The following is a 20592-nucleotide window of genomic DNA, read 5'->3' as shown; positions in this document are numbered from 1 at the left end:
AGATACATAAAGGCATATACACAAATTTGGATTTGGGTAACAAATTAATGAATAATCAATTCCACAAGGTTCTTCGAACTATCAACATGATGCCCAGTGTATGAGAGGCACTCAAATATTGTTTCAAAAAGAGGACACATAAATGGGTAGAAGGATGTTTGGTTGACGGATGATGTTATTGGTCAAGATAATCAGACATTTTGAGGGAGCTATTTTTAGGACTTCAGTTGAACTACCCTATTAATATTCTAATAACTCACAAAAATTTATTATCAGAGTTAAGATTTAGTATTTCTGAAACCCACGTGTAGTAGACAGAAGAAATTAGAAATATCACAATGAAGCAGCTGTCACAAGAGGGAACTTTTAGTGATAACTCTTGAACTGAATGGGAATGTGAGGCCAGGCTCCAGAAAACCACAAAGAAGGGAAAGTTGTAAACTAACGGAGCCATGGCTTCCCTGAGACCTTTCTTTGCTCAAAAGGTAATTCTCAGCTCTCGTGTCCACGTGTCCACTTCCTTTCACCCTACTCAGGCAGGAAGATTATCAGAATCTCTCCCATCAGAACTTTCTAACAGAGGGCATATGCAAATCTGAGGATTTGCATAAATTGTTCATTTAATAGCATCTTCTGAGTCTGCAGAATTTGAAGTAGCACCAAAAGTGCCGTAGGAAAACAGCTGTAAATGCTGCACGCTCTGCTGAAAATACCTCTTTACCTTAAAGACTGAACTGTGAGCAGTAGCTGGCAATGACAATGAGATCTCTGCAGTTATTCTTATATTGGGTCTGCTTCAACTCAGATTCCTGGAAGCCTCCCATCTATTTCTGAAAGTAGAAGTAATCACATCAGGCAGAAATACAGAAGGAGGAGGAGGAAGAACAAACAAAGGAACAAACATGGCCACTGAGAATGAACGAAAGAAAAAAAGCAGTAATGCCACCAGAACGTGAGGAAGTTAGTTGAAGGCAATGGCTTTTTTGTATTAGAACAAGGCCTGATAGATGTTTTTAAATGTCAGTTGACTCACAATGCACCTCCTACCAAAGGAATGCATCAATATTACTCTAGTTACAAAATACAGAGAGTTAACAACTATACCTCTCTTTGCATTTTTCTGTCTTGCTTTATTTGTAATTGGAATAAATATTTATTCATTAGATTAGGAGGCAGAAAACTAAACATAATTCACTCTTCAGGGTGCAGTAAGTTCTTCTCAACAAATATTTGGTTGTCATTAAGCATTGAATTAAAACTATTTTGTTCACTGAATACATATTAACCAAGAATCAAACAACATATCAGATATTTTCCAGGCACTAAGGGTTAAAAAAATGAGTAAGAGAATCCAAGCATTTTTCTTGAAGAAGCCAAAATCTGGAATTATTGTTGTTGTTGTTGTTATTATTATTATTATTATTTTAGAGAAAGAATTTCACTGGGGTATTCCTAAAAGCTTTTGAAAATAATTCTTTTGGTACCTGCAGTAGGGAAAGTAAAGAGTATCTATTTTACACAATAGTGCCTGGACAATTACATAAACTACTATTGTTCAAGCGCAACACCACTTACTTTTGTGAACACCTAAAATTACTTATTCAGAGCCAAAGTTAGTGAACTGGGTTTGTTGTCAAGCTAATGTGCAGTCCCAACCCAGAATGAATACAAAATAGGGAGACAGAATTTCTTGTGTCTCACAAACTGTCTGTGGGAGTAATATCCAGTAACAAGTCCCTAAATATACTGAATCATAGCTGCATTCTTAAAATATGTGTAAACTTCGCTAAGGGAGTCACTCTGAAGGATTCCTTTCTTTGCATGCAGATTCTGACATAAATACCAGAAACATTAGTTTCTCTGTGTCCTATACGTGAAAGTAGTTTTCCCCCCTTTTTTCTTTCCTATATTTATCAAAGGAACATAAAATGTATTGTATATATCAAAAGATTGTAAGGAGAGATGATTGTAAGTGCCCTCTTTGTCCTTTATCTTTCGAAAAATACCATTTGAGTAATTGGGCTTTGTGTCTCGTATATATTAGCTCACGTATCATCTCGGGAGGCCTTTCCTGAACGTGGATGGATGTGTCTTCCATTCTTCACCTTCGCTCACTTTACATGGCATATTTTCTATCTTAACAACTCATACATAAACACAATCACTTCAAAATAGTGATGTTAGTTCACCTAATGTTTAATACCTATCTTCACTCCAACTAGAATGAAGTTTCATGAAAGTAGAAACTTTGCCTGTCTAAAGAGACTACTTTATTCCATTTCTAGATCCTAGACAGTGCTGGGCACATGGAAGATTCTTATAAATATTTGTTGAATGAATAATTAGGTAAATAAAGTTTTCCTGTGCAGCAATTTCCTTTTTCCTCAAATCTGACATTTATTGGGAATTATTACATGAATAACTATAAAATTAAAATAGTGGGTCACGTTTTCATATCTTTCCATTCTAAATAAAGCTATTTTCAGGTACCTAGGTGGCTCAGTCGTTAAGCATCTGCCTTCGGCTCAGGTCATGATCTCGGAGTCCTGGGACTGAGCCCTGCATTGGACTCCCTGCTCAGCGGGAAGCCCGCTTCTCACTCTCCCACTCCCCCTGCTTGTGTTCCCTCTCTCGGTGTGTCTCTCTCCATCAAATAAATACATAAAATCTTTAAAAATAAATAAATAAATAAAGCTTTTTTCAAAATCTAAGTCAATCCCTAAGTAGGGCAGCAGAAAAAAACATTTAAAGAAGGTATATTCTCTGAAACAGCAACCCCTGCCAAATATAACACAAAAGTAGAAAACCACAGTCCAATCTCATTTTTGAATACCAAACAAAAAAATAACTATCAGCATTTGAATCCAGTAATGCGGTAATGGAGTAACACACCATAACCAACTGACGCTCAATTAAAAAGTGTAAGAATCGTGTGATATTAGTTCAATTAGTACAATTACTTCAGTCATTTCAATAGGCATTAAGAAGGCATTTAATAAATTTCAAAGGTCAATAGTCTACCTAATCCTTCATTAAAATATTGAAACGTTTCTATCACAGTTAAAAATAAAGATATGAGTGTATGTGATCACAACCATGATTTAGTACTAGAGAATAAAATTAGTACCAGACAATTAGTATTAGACAATATAATTAGGAAAAGAGAATGAAATAAGGGTGGTACAACAGTACTTCTGGAGAGTGCTTTTGGAAGTTTTGGAAATAGGGAATTTTTTAATCATTTTGAAATTATATAAATTATTATGGAGAAACCATGGGCTAATGAAAAGAAAGTATAGATAATTAGAGACTGAATTGAAATTGCTGAGTATAAAATGAGTGATAAAAATCAAAGGTTGGGGGCACCTGGGTGGCTCAGTTGGTTAAGCAACTCCCTTTGGCTCAGGTCATTATCCTAGGGTCCTGTGATCCAGCCCTGCATTCAGCTCCTTGCTCATCAGAGAGCCTGCTTCCCCCACACCTCCTCCCTCTCCCCTGCTTGTATGCTTGCTCACTCTCTCTCTCTGTCAAATAAACAAAATCTTAAAAAAAAAAATCAAAAGTTGTCTTATATAGAAATAGTACCTGATTAAAAATATAAAATAAGAAATAAAACTCTCATAATGACAAATATCATTAAATAATTAATGCTTAGGTCATCAAGAATTGTCTAAGGCCTTTATGGAATGACAGACAAAAAGAACCATTTAAACACATAATCTTTCTTTATAAGAACACTCAACTTAAATCCATACATTGATATTTAAATGAATTGAGGTTACCATAAATTTTCTAAAAAAAATTGAAGGAAAACATGAAAAGTATTAATCTAGTTCTAAAAATTTAATTTAAAAGGCCAAGACTGCATAACTAATCAGGGGAAAAAAAAGGATGAAGAAAATAACAGAAAGGTGATACCTCTTCCAAATATTTAAATGCATCATAATGTATCAATTAAAACTGCATGATATTAATGCAAATACACACATCAATAGAAGATAATAAAGCCTGAAATACATCAGTATATTTGTGAACTTAATATGTGGGAAAATGACAATTTAAATAAGGGGAAAGAAATACAGATTATTCATAAATAATATTGGTAAACCCATAAGTCCTGTGGGGAGAATTAGAGCCCTATGTCACTCCATTCAATCAAAATAAATTTCAGAGGCAACAGATATTTATATAAACAAAATATCTAGAAAAAGCCTTAGATGATTTTTTTTTCTTTTTCATTTTCTGCTCATGATAAGTTTTCCTCTCCATATCATGAAACCAAGAAACCACAAAGGTGAATGTTGTAAAATCTGACAATATTAAAATCATTTAAAAATATGCCATCTCTTTATATAAAATGAGATACAGAAAAATTAAACACATATGACAAAGGAAACTTTACCATTTATAGTGGAGAAAGTACTCTACACCTTCAATTACTTAAACAAAACAACAACAAATTAAACTCAATAGAAAAAAATATAATGGGATCAATGACATGGCTAGTGTATTCAAAGAACATTTATATATTCAATCAGGAAAAGATTGCAAATTCACATTTTCTGCTTCCCACTCCACCTTGCACTAAACACATTGTAGCAATTAAATAATAAATATACAGAAGTCTGAAGAGACATTGTAGCACTGAAAAGCAAAGTGAACATTTCCGTTGAGCAGACTAGAACAGAAAGGCAAGACAGTAAGCCCACAGCTAAACTCATGGTCCTGCTGGTCTCCTGGTACAGAAGAAGTCATGGCAGAGATTGCTGGCTCCCAACATGCAATGCGGAATAAAGTGACCTACATACACATGGTCAGACTGGTGCCAGACTGCTGGCTTCAGACCTGAGACTGGAAAACACATGTCTGATTGTGAACAAGCAGATGAAATCTGAGATTTGCTGCAGAAAGGTTCACATAACGCAGAAAAAAAATGAGAGGACAGAGGAAGTACAGCTGTTCCACATCCAGGAGCTGAGCCAATCTACAGCTGGCAGAGTGACAGAATGTCACAACACCACTGTCAAATAGGACTGGGAACTCCATGACTGTGATCCAAATCATAGTGCTGTCTTAAAATAGTAGGGTGAGGTAGGCAGGAGGAGGTCCAGATAACCCGCTGGAGACAATAGGGAGAGTAAAAGAGAGAGACAGGCAGATAGACAGAGGGAGGGCGAGGGAGAGAAACAACCTCAGTCAAAATAAGCCAGCCCCTTTAAAAAAAAAAAAAAGCATACCAATGCAAATAACCACAAATATTAAATCAACAGACAAAACAAATCCCACAAAAAGTTGAAAGTAATAGAACAATATATAATAATTGAAAATCAATGTAATTCAGGATGTTCAGAGATATAAAGGAAGAAGTAACATTGATTTAAAAAAAACAGAATTTGAACTTATAGAAGAACAGGAATAAGGTGATATGAAAAAGACTCCTATAAAAGCCGATAAATGCTGGAGTAATTGAAATAAAAGACAAAACTGACGTCAACATAGGACAGAGTTGAGGACAGAGTTAATGAACTAAAAACAAAGTAGAAAGAGCCCTCTATGCAGGACTGAAACTAAGGACACATGGAAGAGAGATTAAGAGGTTCCTAAAGAAATTCTATTGCTCTGCAAGAGAATAGAAGAAACTAAAAGATGTGATACTTGAAAAGTTGATTTATTTTTTTCCAGAGATGAAGAAAAACATGCGTGACTGAAGTAAAACCACACTCTGAATAGCAGGAAGATGACTACAACTTAGTGTGCATCAAAAGCAAGTAATAAAACCATAGATACAAAGATAAAGTTAAAAAATAAAGACACCAGAATAAGTCGAAATTAAGGAAGTTCTGGAAAAAAATGAAAAAGAAGATGGAGAAGGAGACGGGGATAGAGAAGTTGAATTTAGCACCATGAGCCCTTACATTAGATAGGCTCTAAAAACTGTCACCGTTGCTTGGTAAAATTACAACTGACTGTAAACAACAATTGTATGAATAATATTTTTAATTTTCATTAAAATTTTAAAATGAAAATTGTAGATATTAATACCTCCCCCCCAAATGGCTGGTTTGTTTAGAAGACAGTTAAATATGTTAAGACGTGTTATGTTCAAGAGAGGGAGAGTTGCCAACTCACCTTAAACATTCTAGAAAATACAATTGCAAATAACATGTGATAAATAAAATTGTTACCAAAATAAAATTAAAATCAAATCCTTAATTTCTGGGGGAAAAAAAACTCAGAGGGAACTAAATTATGCTTTGGCATAATTTATTGATCTATCAGAAGGCTGAAAGAAAATAAAAAAGGAAAACAAAAGAAAAAAGAAAAAAAAAAGTCCAAATATTGCTTGGTCCACTACATGATATTTACCTCCTCTTGTAATTGAGAGAGACTATTCAATTAAATTAAAATCTTCTCTGACCATGTGCAATCTCATAAGAAAGTAGCAATAAGAAAATACTTTAATTTTTTTCCTAATAAACATAATAAAAATTATAAAATATTTTAAACTTGAAACATGACACTATTATATGTCAAAATGTGTAGAACACAGCTAAAATGAAAGCCTAGGAATATCTATAGTCCTTAACACATTTATTAAAATGAAAATGATTGAAAATAAATAATATAAATGTTCAGCTTACCAATTATTCAATATCGATAGTATACTTGAAGAAAGTGTAAGAAAGAAAATAATAAAAATATAAACAAAGTTTAACAAATGGTATATAAAGAAACAAAAGAGGATGAACAATACAAAAAATAACTCATCAAAGTATCCAATAAAATATAAATCTTTTGCCAAGTTGATCAAGACAAAAAAGGACAAAAAAGTACTAATAAGAAAGAAAATAGCTGTATTTAGATACATAGATGTACACAAATGTAGTATAAATGATAAAACTATACATTAGTGTACGTAAAACACTTTTATCTAAATTTAAAAATTTAGATAAAATGCCTATTTAAATATATGTATATTATATATAATATGCATATTATATATATAACCAAATTTTACTCAGAAGGAATAGAAAATACACATTTTTAAGAACAAATAAATACATTCAGTGGTTTCACACACACGCACACACACACACAACTCAGTGCATAAGTAATTTCTACAAAACATTCAAGGAAGAGGTAATCCGTATGCTCTACAAAATATTTCACAAAAAATGAAATGAAGATACCCATCTAATTTTAAGGCAGTAGCAGAACATTCTTATGAAAACCAGGAAAAGAATAATACAAACTAGGAAAATTATAGACTTTCTCTCCATAGGTTAGTATGCATTTAATAAGAAAAAAATAGCTCTTTAAATTCATTAATATAAAAATATATATTGAGTTATGCATGTATAGAGTTTATCCAAGGAAGAAGATTGCCTAAATATCTGAAAATATTCTGATGCAATGCATCACATAAAATAACTAGAAAGAAAAAAACAAAAAACAAACAAATACCCAAATACTGTAGCTACAGTAGATTGTTTGAATAGATAAAAAAGGTATTCAATAAAATTCAACATCATTCACATTAAATCTTAGCAAACATGGAAGAAATGTGTATTTCCTTCAATGCTTAAAATATTAAAGCTTAGAACAAATTTCCTATGTATAAATTTTTAAGAAATATATTCATTAAATCGAGAACAAAATTTTATCAAACTTTATATAGGAGACCAAGGAAAATCACAATGTCACAGAAAACAAATTAAAAGGAAGATGATAAGGAGCAGAAAAGAGAAAAAAGCCATTTTTTGCAATTATATAACATTTAAATAGAAATCAAGAGAATCTACATAAAATATATCTGTACAAATTAAAATGAATCATATATAATATCAGTGTAAAAATAACAAATATACTAATATACTAATAGCTAACCATCTAGAAAATACAAGTTAAAAATACTTTTCTTAGGTAATGCAAAACTAAAAAAAATGGTAAACACAAATTAGGACAAGATTTTATTGGGAAATTTATAAAATAATATTGAAAGTCATTAAAAATCAACCAAATGCATAAGCAAGTTTATTAATGGGGTAATTTACTCGTATAATGAAAATCTTCCCCCAAAGTAATCGAATAATTGAACATAATTTCAATCAAAATCTCAACAGGTTTTTTTTTTTCCTGAAGATGAGAGGTTATAACTAAAGTGTACATGGAGCATAAAAGGGCCAATAACACTAACATAATTAAAAACAAAATATGTGNAATAATATTGAAAGTCATTAAAAATCAACCAAATGCATAAGCAAGTTTATTAATGGGGTAATTTACTCGTATAATGAAAATCTTCCCCCAAAGTAATCGAATAATTGAACATAATTTCAATCAAAATCTCAACAGGTTTTTTTTTTTCCTGAAGATGAGAGGTTATAACTAAAGTGTACATGGAGCATAAAAGGGCCAATAACACTAACATAATTAAAAAACAAAATATGGGTGTGTTGTACTATGGATTCTTGCCCAATGTTGTGCCAAGATTTATTATGAAGTCATAGTATAGTTCTTAAGCAAGGATTAAAAAAAAAAAGCACAAAAGTACTATCCAGAAGTCTACAGTAGTAGAGTCTAGAGAAAGACGATGCATGTATGGAAAATCAATATCTAACAAGTTGGTATTACAAGTCTGTAAAGAAAGATGGATTATTTAATAAATGGCACAGGGATAAAGTGGCTATCCATATGGAATAAAAAAATAAAATTAGATTCTTACCCCATCCATCACTCAAAACCACTTCAGAGTGGATTCAATACCAACTTTTGAAAATCAAATTCTTAAAAAATCATTAGACATAAGCATAAGAGAATATTTGTGAACTGAATGTGTAGTACAGAAGAAATTTTTTAACATACACACACTCACAAAAATGTAAAGATATGATAAATCAAACTTCATTAAAATAAAAATCTTCCATTCAAGGGAAGACTTTATGATGAAAGTGAGAGACAAGTCACACAAAGGAAAAAATAATATTTACGATGAATGAAACTGAAACAGATTAGTGTTGTAATGCCAAAGCAATAGGACCAGTCTCTTATAATCAATAAGCTAATTATAATAGACCAAAGGAATATAATCATTAAGTTAAATATGGGTTAATAATGTTTAGTAAATAAATTCAACTACCTACAATAAACATGAAGGGGTAAATACAATTAGCCACCACAGTCTTGAGTTTAGGACCTAAAAAACAGTAAATCACTGCTTTTTTTTTCCTTTTGTTTGTTTTGTTCTTGGTCAGCAGTTCACAGCAAAATCCTTTGCCAAAAAAACTCCCACAAAACAAACAAACAAACAAATGACAACAGAGGGAAAAAGAAGAAAACAGCCAACACAATGCTTTGTAAGGACCAGAATACATGTACACCTGAAAAGGAAAACCCTTCTAACACAACCTGTCTAATGACTATATTCTTTTCAATGGCTGTAATGTCCCTCTAACTAGTAAATATCCTCGGTCCTCTTTTTCCTCTTTAGAACACAGGGTTAAAGGCTGGTTCTGTAGTTTGAATTCTCAAGCATTTCTGTCAGCAACCCAACAATTCTCTTTCTCTCAAAGCTTTTGAAGTCGTTGGCCTAAGATCCTAAATTAATTTTAATTAAGGATGAATTTAATTTATTTGGGACTGATAATGAGTTAACTTCCACCATATAAACAGGCAAACCATAGCAGATGAAAACTGAATAACAGCATATGTGAGATGATGCTTGATTTCACTAATGATCGGGAAATGCTTATTAAAACTACAATGAGAGGCAACGCTATGCTTATCAGGTTGGGATATTCAGAAACTATCAAGTACATATTTTTGATGACTTACAAATGTATGAAAACTATAGAAAATGTTTGCATTTGATTGGGCTCTGTGGTGAGCAGGTGCTCACATAGTCTCTAGAATTTTCTGTATGTGTATAGTATGTTGCAGTGAGTACATTTTTTCTAAAGTAGTTTATATTTGTTTAATTTTTAGGGGTGATGTGTATATAAATTAGATTTTAAATATGTCCATGGAATACCGTCAAATGGAAAATGAAAGTTGCTAAAATATGTAGGATATAATTGTATTTACACATGCACACACAAACACACACACACACACACAGATATTTAAGGAAGTGAGAGAGGGGCAGCGAGAAAGAGAGGTAGTTAGGTAGACAGGACATACAGAGAGACAGACAGATGGTCATCGGAGGGGAATGCAACAGAGTGATAAAGACAGTGACAGGAACAGACCTATGGACACAGAGAGAGGAATGAAGACTTTTGGTAAAGGTACTAATTGAGGTACATTTTTTTCAGGGGATTCAGCTTTACTACTGTCATTTCTGCTTTCTTTCTTTTTTTTTAGTTGAATAACTTTATACGAAAGACACTTTTTTTTAGAACAACACTTAAGTTTTATTAAAAAAAAATAGTAACACAGGGGTGCATGGGTGGCTCAGTCGTTAAGCGTCTGCCTTCAGCTCAGGGCATGATCCCGGCATTCTGGGATCGAGCCCCACATCGGGCTCCTCCCCCGGGAGCCTGCTTCTTCCTCTCCCACTCCCCCTGCTTGTGTTCCCTCTCTCGCTGGCTGTCTCTCTGTCAAATAAATAAATAAAACCTTAAAAAAAAATAGTAACACAAATACTGGTTTATTCATGCCAATATCACTCCTTAGGATATATCCCAAGATTTTTGAACATTTCGTACCCCATGATCAGGAAAATAGTAATTGTAGAGCACTATTAAGTTTTATAATAAACATAATAAACACATAAAACTAATGGACTTATTCACACCAGTCTCTTTTTAAAATATATCACAAAATGCTTAAACACTTGCCACCCCTGAATAAGTAAAATAATTATCTCTTTATCACTTCCTATTTTTTAAACCTTCATAAGCTTAATTTTAAAAGAAAAAAAAAAGAACATGCACCAATTAAACGATTTCATTTTTTGGAGCTGTGACTGTGATAAACTGTTGAAAATCTTTAGTCTAATTAACTATACTAATTAAATATGTATGTAAATTCATTTATATTTGTGTTAAAATCAGTCATTTATTTAGCCATTTACCTGTTTACAATAAACATGAAACCGGGGATGGTACTAGCTTAATGTTACAAACGTAACTCTGCAGACTTTACTGTGTTTTCACGAAGTCATGAAGAGGAAATCTCAAGATTCACCTACTTCACCAGAACTGGAGGTTTTAAGTGGCAGATCCTAGGAATAACCATATTTAAGCTAAGTTGCAAATCATTATAGAATCTAACAAGTTCCCACAATAATCATAATTACTAAGAAACTGTCTCAACAATATCATTTCATATTAATCTTTGTGTACTCCCCTAGACTATTCATTATTCAAAGGATTCACTTAACGCAATGCATTGAACCAACTTCCCTGAACTGCAAGACTATATTGTTTAAGGTCTAAATGAGCATCTAACATAGTTTTTTTTTTTTCCCCAAACATATACTTTATGACCTAAACTTTTCTTCTAGGAAATGGGCTTTCTGGCTCCCCATTAATGTGAAAGTAGAGTTACATCTGAGGGACACCAGGATGCCGGCTTGCTTTTCCTTCCACAAGACATAACTTAACTGAGGATGCATGTGGTTTGATAACTACTAGGAACTTAAACACGTCCTACAATTGGGATAGATTTTTGTATAATTGCTTCTTGGGTGATGATAAAAATCCAAGTGTAAAAGGATTATGTCATGACAACATATTAAACATCAGTTACAACAGCATCCTGTTGCAGGGTTATTTGGAACTCTCTTGTTGAGAGAGGGGAAATCATCCTTGTACTAACATTAGGTATGCTGGTTGTGCTCCTAGACTAGGAGATCATACACTTCCCCTAAATTTCTGAATTATTCATTAAGAAATTCCACAGGGGCTCCTGGGTGGCTCAGTTAGTTAAACATCTGATTTTGGCTCAAGTCTTGATCTTAGGGTCCTGGGATTGAGCCCTGCGTCAGGCACCGTGCTCAGCAGGAAGCCGGCTTCTCTCTCTTCCTCTGCCCCTCCCCCTGCTTGTGCTCTCTCTCAAATAAATAAGTAAAATCTTAAAAAAAAAAAAAAAGAAATTCCATAACAATCCAGTCTTATTGTGTGTGTGTGTGTGTGTGCATGTATGTGCATGTAGGTAACAAGGAGGTCTCTTCCCACCATCCTAAAGTCCTCCTGTGTAGCAAAGACCAAACTGAAAAAGCAGGCAATATCATTTTCAAATGTATGTATATGGAACCTATACTCTGAGAAATAAGAGACTTATTTCTCTTATCCAAGGGCATGGAAATATGATACTTCATATAAATCACCACAGAAAAGATATAAGAAACAGATTAAAACCTACATCAGGATAGCTGGGAAATTTAAAGAATACTCAGAAGAAATAGCTTTGGGTTAGTCTTAAGATAATTTGGGGACAGATCTTGTTATATATGAGAAAGCCTAGTGCAAAGGTGGGGAGAAGTCAGGGGTCATAGTAAAATCTGAACATAATTCTCTCCAAAAACACATTTAAAAGAAAGTAGGAAATGCAATTAAAGTGTATACATATTTTATTTTAATGATGTTAATTCACTTTCTGCAAAGTTAACACATTAAACATTCTGTGATTTGGATCCTATTAAAAACTATATTACACTAAAATAAAATATTCTAAAAATTATTTTGGTGACAGAAGAATATTTAGACACAGCTAATTGAGAGAACAAATTATCCCATTTAGAACTCTGTTAAGTATAACAAAGTTGTAAATTAACTGAGAACAAATCTGGGCTTTTCTGATCATCATGCTCCAAGGGAGGAAGTTAAAGTTGGATGAAGATTCAATGTTGAGGAGGGTCTTTTGAAGGAAATGAGAAAATAACCACACTGCTATCAACACTTCGTAGACTGGACTGGAATCCTACAAAGCCTCCTCATTCATGTTTCTAGCATTTGTGCTGGGAAGACTTGACACCTGAGAGCTGGAACAACTGAGGCATTTCTATCTCCATGCAAAAGGTATATCTCCCATCCTAACATTCCCCAAAGTCTTAATCTATCAGCATCAACTTTGTCTAAAACCTCATCTCAGTATCACTTAAATCATATATGGGTGGGGTGCCTGGGTGTCTCAGTCAGTTGAGTGTTTGACTCCTGATTTCAGCTCAGGTCATGATCTCAGGGTCATGAGTTCAGGCCCCACGTTGGGCTCCACCCTGGGAATGGAGCCTACTTAAAAAAAAAAAAAAAAAAAACATGCATGCGTGACTCAGTATAATTCACCCTGGTTCTCTCTGGGTTGAAATCGCTTTCCATCTGTGGACCTATGAAACTGGACAACAACTTATCTGCTTCCAAAATACAATGATGGGACAGACATAAATTAGACATTCTCACTCCAAAAGGGAGAAATTACAAGGAAGAAAGGGGTGATGGATCCCAAATAAATCCTAAACCTAGCATGGCAAATTCCATTTGATTTTAAGGCTTGATAAGAATCCTCTTTGGCTTTTTATGGTCTGTCCTCCAGGACCACCAGAGTGGTGGCCCAGCTCCCTTGGCCTGTACCCTCTGGGCCCATGGTGGTAGTGGCAACCTTGCTGGCCTTTGAAATGCTTTCAGATTATTTTCCCTTTTCCTTGAAAGAGAATGCACATTTGCAACTGGATACATCTATTAGCCTATTTCCTGCCTATAGAATACCAGAAGTCTGACAGCCTTCCTTCAGGATAACTCATCTTTGTCCCCTTACATCCAAGATGACTGGGCTTCTGCTGATATAAAATTCTTAAAAACCTTGTAAGCCCCCAATGTGATTCATGGAGGTCCAGTCATTAAACAAGAAGGTCTTCCACAGGTCTTTTCCTTGATGACTTCATCTCCATTTCGGGTTTCTACTTGAGATGCTTCATTAGATCAATGATTCATTTGTCTAATCTCTTCAGAAAACTCTCCTCCAGCCACATTCTCAACCCTGTTTATAGAGTACAATACCTGGATAGGCTGAGAATTTTCAAAACCTTCAAGTTTTGCTTCCCTTTGGCTTACACATTTCCTCTTCCATTCATCTCTCCTCTCACATTTTACTATAAGTAGCAAGGACAAACTAGGACACACTTTCAACATTTTGCTTAAAAATACCCTCAGGTAAATATCCAAGATCATTGCTTACGAATTTTACATTCTACAAAACACTAGAACACAACTGGGCCAAGTTCCCTGACACATCATAACAAGGATTGCCTTTCCTCTAGTTTCCAATAAAACACTCATTTCCATGTGGCATTTTACCAGAAGTAGTGTAACATTCAGTTCATGACAATATATGTATTCTCTAAGACAACAGAAACATTCTCTATAGCTCTCCTCTTTCTGAGCTCTCCTAGGGATTGCCTTTCCTATGCATACTTTCAACACTGGTCTCTATAAATCAATCTAGGCCTTTACTATCCAGCACCCCAAATTATCTTCCACCAATTACTCAATCCCAGAGCCATCCCACATTTTTATTTATTTCTTAAGGAAGCACCCTACTTCCTAGTATCAAAATCTGTACATGGATCTATCCTCCTTCCGTTACTTTGCCAGACTTTGCATAACAAAGTACCATGAATTGAGGGGCCTGAACAACAGAATTGTATTATCTCACAGTTTTGGAGGCTAGAAGTCTGAGATCAAGGTGTTAGCAGTGTTGGTTTCTTTGGACGGCTGAGAGGAAGGATCTAGTCCAAACCTCTCCACTTGGCTTGTAGATGGCTATTTTCATGCTCACATGGGCATTCTCTCTATGTATGTGTCTCTGTGCCCAACTTCCCCTTTTTATAAGAACGCTAGCCATATTGGATTAGGGCCTATCCTAAAAACCTCGTTTAAACTTGATTATGTCTATAAAGGCTCTATCTTCAAATAAAAGTACATTCTTAAGTACTGGGGGTTAAGACTTGAACATACAAATTTTGGGGGGAGCACAAGTCAATCATAATATCCCACAATATGTAGGATAGAAAAATATGCATGTCTAATTCAGCATCTAAACTTTGATCCATCTCAACAGTTAGGTTTGATGCTCTGAAATCTAATATATATTACAAAGATAGAAATACTATCTGGAGATAAATAATAACTTCATTCACATTTACCTCAAATTGTGGGCACACATTTATTTAAGACAGTATGTATAATAAGGCAATTTTATAATTTTTCAATTAGAAATATTGCTTGTGTTTACCATTTCTGTTAGTCTATACACACGTGCCTGTGGTTGAGCAAAAGCATTAACATTCATCTTACAGTTCTTTATTACATTATTTTTTTTTAAAGATTTTATTTATTTATTTGACAGAGAGAGACAGCCAGCGAGAGAGGGAACACAAGCAGGGGGAGTGGGAGAGAAAGAAGAAGGCTCTTAGTGGAGGAACCTGATGTGGGGCTCGAACCCAGAATGCCGGGATCACGCCCTGAGTTGAAGGCAGATGCTTAACCACTGCGCCACCCAGGCACCCCTACATTATTATTTTTTTAAAGCTTTTATTTATTTACTTGAGAGAGAGAGAACGAGAGAGAGCACAGAAGTGGGGGGGGCAGAGGGGTCAGAGGCAGGGGGAGAAAGAGATTTCCCACTGAGCAGGGACCCCAACACGACAGGCTCGATTCCAGGACCCCAAAATCATGACCTGAGCTGAGGGCAGATGCTTCACCGACAGAGCCACCCAAGCGCCCCTCTTTATTGCATTCTTAATGCTTTTGAGTAAATATATGCACACTTTAGCCTGTGGAAATCTGCCTCTGACCCATGTTCTTTAGTGTACACTTCTTTGGAAACATGGAATGGGCCTTATAAATTGTTCCCCACTTCTGTGAATGATGACTGTTATTTCATGTACAACCTATGACCACAATTTGCATCAGATGGATTGCAACATGAGTGCACCTATAGACTTGGTTTTTGTCAATTTCTCCACAATTATTTTTATGAGAAGCCTTTTCCTTTCCTTTTTAATTCTGCTTTAGAATTTGGGTTAGTTACGGACTGGGCATAACTGCTGGGGTTTGCTCAATCAAAAACTGGAACACATGGACTCACTAATACAAGAGGAAAGGGGAAGAATATTTGAAATCAGAACTATACCAAGAAATTCTCAATATACAATTGCCCTGGCTATGCACCCTCAAAGTGTGGATTGGAAACAACTTTGAAAGCATTGAGGTAATACAGAATGCAATGATATTAGCTAATTTTGTCATCATCAGAAGGCACTTGAGATATGACTTTCTGCCACTCTTGTCACTGACTAGATGAGATGTCGATCAGAATATCTAAATCAGACCACTCAAGGCAATACTGAATAAAATGTTATCTCTGGAGGTGAATAAAATTTTCTTGAACTGAAAAGCTGCCACAGTTAAAATATTAGCATGAGGAATTCTGATATGCATTCACTCTGATGCCTCTTTCTCCCTGACCCTTAAGTACTGATAATAAACGTGCTTTTGTTAAATATTCTCAATATTTTTATAAATCCAGCCTAGAGCCAGTATGTTCATAGTAGTCTACTAGGACTGGGAATATGAAGATTAATATAAGTGGTTGCACTAAAACCAGAAAGAATGATGTACAAAAATTCTATGTCATTTTTTAAAAGTAAAATAATGATTCCTTTATGTGAGACTATTATAATTGAGAGCTGGGTTTGTCAAGGGTTTCAGGATAGTAACCTCCCAAGTATTCAAATAAACATTCTAACTTCGGGTAGTTGATTGGAAATCATAATTGAAATCGAGCTGTAGTATTAGCTGATGACAAAGTTTATGATGCAGATATATTGTCATCCATTAAAAATATCTGCAATGTAAAAGATCAAAAACATAAAGGCTTACTTGACAAATGTTCGTTTAGAAGCATATGTTTTCAATATTGTGAACTTTTTGCAGAGAAGTGTATGCTAATCATGTAGTTTTATAGAATTTAAATTAGTCCAAACAGCATTTTGAAACAAATGTCTTACAAAAGAAATCTGTTGCTAGCTACCATGTCTAAGTTATCTCTATTTTTAAGAAATTTAAAATATCCTGAATAGTCTTTTTCTTCTGGTGAACTATGGCAATTAAGGACATCTCTCTAAGTACCCTTTGTGTGTAAAATGGGTAAAGTAATGGTGTATACTTCTTGGGGTAGGTATGAGGATTAAAATTAATTAATACATGTGGGTCAGCTGCTACAACACAAAGAATACAGTCAGTGCTTAATGAAAGATAGCTTCTTTTTTTTTTCACTGTTTTATTTTCCAATAACCAAATTTTTATCTTCTAAAATTAATTTTATTCAAACTTTTGGACAGTAAGATTTATTTAAGGAATCCTGTTTGAACCCCTACCTCATGGAACTGTGTGTGTGTGTGTGTGTGTGTGTGTATGTGAGTGTGTGTTGAAATGCAGATGGAAGAAGATTCTTCATTAAAGTAAAAGGACATCGACAAGCTAATAAGTTGAAGGCAGAATAGGTGCTTTCTAACTCAAATTACATTTACTAGATTGGGTTAATAAGATTTCGAGAGAATCAGAAGGCAGATTTTCAGCTAGTGTAAAGAAACAATAAATGAAGAATAGACTTGTATTAGGGATTCCTAGAAATGGAAATGTAATCAACATTTCAGGGCAAGAGGGATAGCATAAAGTAAAAATAAGTACAAAACCTATCTTAGCTTGGGTTCCCCTAGAAATGAGTGCTGAGTTGGAGTTTTCTAGCAGGACGTTCATTCAGAAGTGTGCGTACATCTGGATGCACATCAGTGGGGCAGTGACTGGAGTGGGGCTGGGAAAAGGCTGCATTTGAGCTGTAGTACAGCTACAACAAAGGTCATCACCACCCACAGCCAAGAGGGCCCATCCAAGCTGGCCCACCTCAAGGCAAGCAGGAAGGGCCTTTATACCTGCCTGGCACTGACCATCTTTGGATACAAATTACCCATCAGAAGGCAGTTTTCTTCAGCTGAGGGCAATTTTAAGGGAGGCACCAACACCACAAGAATGAATGCCTCTGACTTGAGGGGGAGAGCTGGTGCATACAACAGCATCCACAACACAATTAAACCAAACTCTGAAGCTTCATTGTATTGCCCTGTAGCTCTGAGGAGAGGAGATTGAAGCAAATGTCAGGAAGACAGCTGAGAGCTCAGGTGAAGTCATCCTCAAAATATCTTTTCTCAGGTTTTTTTTTTTTTTTTTTTTTTTTTTTTTTTTTTAAAAGTAAAAGTTGAGTAGATAATCTGGAAACAGCCAGGGGTTCAGAAATTCCCTTTTTGATTACAGAATCACACAATAATATCAGTATTATGAGTGGAATTTGTCAATGAAGATGTATTAATTAAACTGCTTTGAATTATATTTCTTGTGTGCACAGCTGTTTCCAATTACATGATTATAGCTTACAAAGCCAACAATTGAAATCATGTTTTTTACCATCCATGGGAGAAAGCAGCATACTGTATAACTATAAAAATAAGCTCTCATTCTGCAAGAGCATGAAAAGCAGAATGAGGACTACAGACTCTAGCCATTGAGGGAATTCATGCAGAAATATGCCCTCTGGCATGATGCTTATTCTAAATGATATGACTTGTCTCAGAGCTCCTTTTGCCAAGCAGATCTTTAAATTAACAACTGGTCGGCTTCGGAGGCATTCATTTAGGGGAGAGTGAACCTAAAAACGTGTTTCTTCATCTTATTGGTCCACAGCTTTCAAGTCAGGTGTCCCCAAATCACTAATGATACAGCATAAAGCAATCAACCATGATCCATCATCTTTGCTTCCAATAATTCTTGCATCGTGTGGACTTAGAGCCAAGGAGAATAACTCTTGTGGCCCATGCAGCCAGAAGCATTCAAGGATTTAGCACTCCAGCTCTGTTCTCAGAGAGATTTGGGGTTGAATCTCAGTTCTTCCACTTAGTCACTCTGATTTTTAACAATTCAGTTTAAAACAACAACAACAACAACAACAACAAAACCCCGAATGTGCATATCAAAGAAAGTCACTGTGATAACAAGATATTTTAGAAAACTTCTGAGCAGAGATCTGGTTTCATTCTCTTAATTACCCTTTATTGAACACCTCATATGTGCTGAAACTGTTTTAACTATTTACATGTATTAACTGATTAAACCATCAAGTCAGCTTCATGCAGTGGGTACTATATTTTTTTTTTAAGATTTTATTTATTTATTTGAGAGAGAGAAAGAGAGCATGAGCAGGGGGAAGAGGAGGGGGAGAGGGAGAAGCAGACTCCCTGCTGAGCAGGGAGCACAACACAGGTCTCAATCCCAGGACCCTGAGATCATGACCTGAGACTAAGTCAGAGGCTTAACCGACTCAGCCACCCAGGTGCCCACAGTGGGTACTATTATTATCCCCATTTTATAGATGAAGAAGTAAGACTTTAAGAGATTGCATAAATTGCTCAAGGTGACTCTGCTAGTAAGTGGCAGAGACAGGATGATCAATTAGTGAAACTTAGTAATCAATAACGGTAATGACAAACAATAAATGTCAGGTGCTAAGGTCACTAGTTCTATGGCACTAACATGACTCTAACCTCTGCTGTCCCTAGCTCTACACAGTGCTGGGAGACCAGAAGAGAGGACAGCCTGGCTATGGAATCATTTTACCGCGTCCATTTCTGGTTGAAACCTTAGTTACTTATGGTGATATCTCACTGAGGATAATACTTTCAGTTTTACATTATTTTTACATTTGCTGTCTAATTTGTGGTGTTCAGAATCTCCAATATATACTTATTGCAAGTACTTATCTACTGTAGATGCAAAAAAGATTGAAGCATAAATACAGGAGAGGGAATAGGATCTCAAATTTGGGGAATAGCAGGATTGGAGGTAGAATTCGAATCTGATATTACTTGTTTCTGTTTTTGTTTTTTTTCCCCTAAATCACATAAGATCTTCATCCCATTTGGAAAATGTATTTGGCATGGGATAGTGTAAAACATAGGATATACAGAGTGAGCATTTCACTTTGAGGTTCCTGTGTTCTACCTCAGTGTTAAATCCTCATCCACCAGAACAGCTGAAGCTCGGGAACAAAGGGAGATCTGCAAGAATGACAATGGCATCAAAGAAAATGCAGAACAGTTTAAAATATATAACCAGTTTCAGCTAGGACACCAGCCTCTTCAAAAGGCGTGTACTGACTTGCCATTGAGCTGATTCTCACACAAGCAACTTTGGATAACGAGTTCTAGGGTGAATGGCAATAGGAAATGAATTTTCAGAGACGGTCAAAGATTCTTCCAATCAAAGGTGGGAAAATAAATTATCTGTGGGCATTTCACCAAACCAACTTATTCTAGTTCATCTGAAAAGTTTTTGCAGATACAAACTAACTTAATTTTGCTATGGATGTAAGAGTCTAATTTTAAGACAGAGGGAAGTAAAGGGAAAAGTGAAAGCATTTTTGTAAGGTAAACTTAGTATCTTAAGAATAACATTGGATCTGGAAACAGGTGTTTCTGTTTTTAATTCTGGCACTAGAGCTCAATCCCTTACATGATTCTGGTGTAATAGGTTGAAAGTTTGT

The sequence above is a fragment of the Ailuropoda melanoleuca genome, chromosome 12, assembly GCF_002007445.2.
Source record: "Ailuropoda melanoleuca isolate Jingjing chromosome 12, ASM200744v2, whole genome shotgun sequence".
Classification (NCBI taxonomy): Eukaryota; Metazoa; Chordata; class Mammalia; order Carnivora; family Ursidae; genus Ailuropoda; species Ailuropoda melanoleuca.
Note: the sequence above shows the minus strand (reverse complement) of the source record.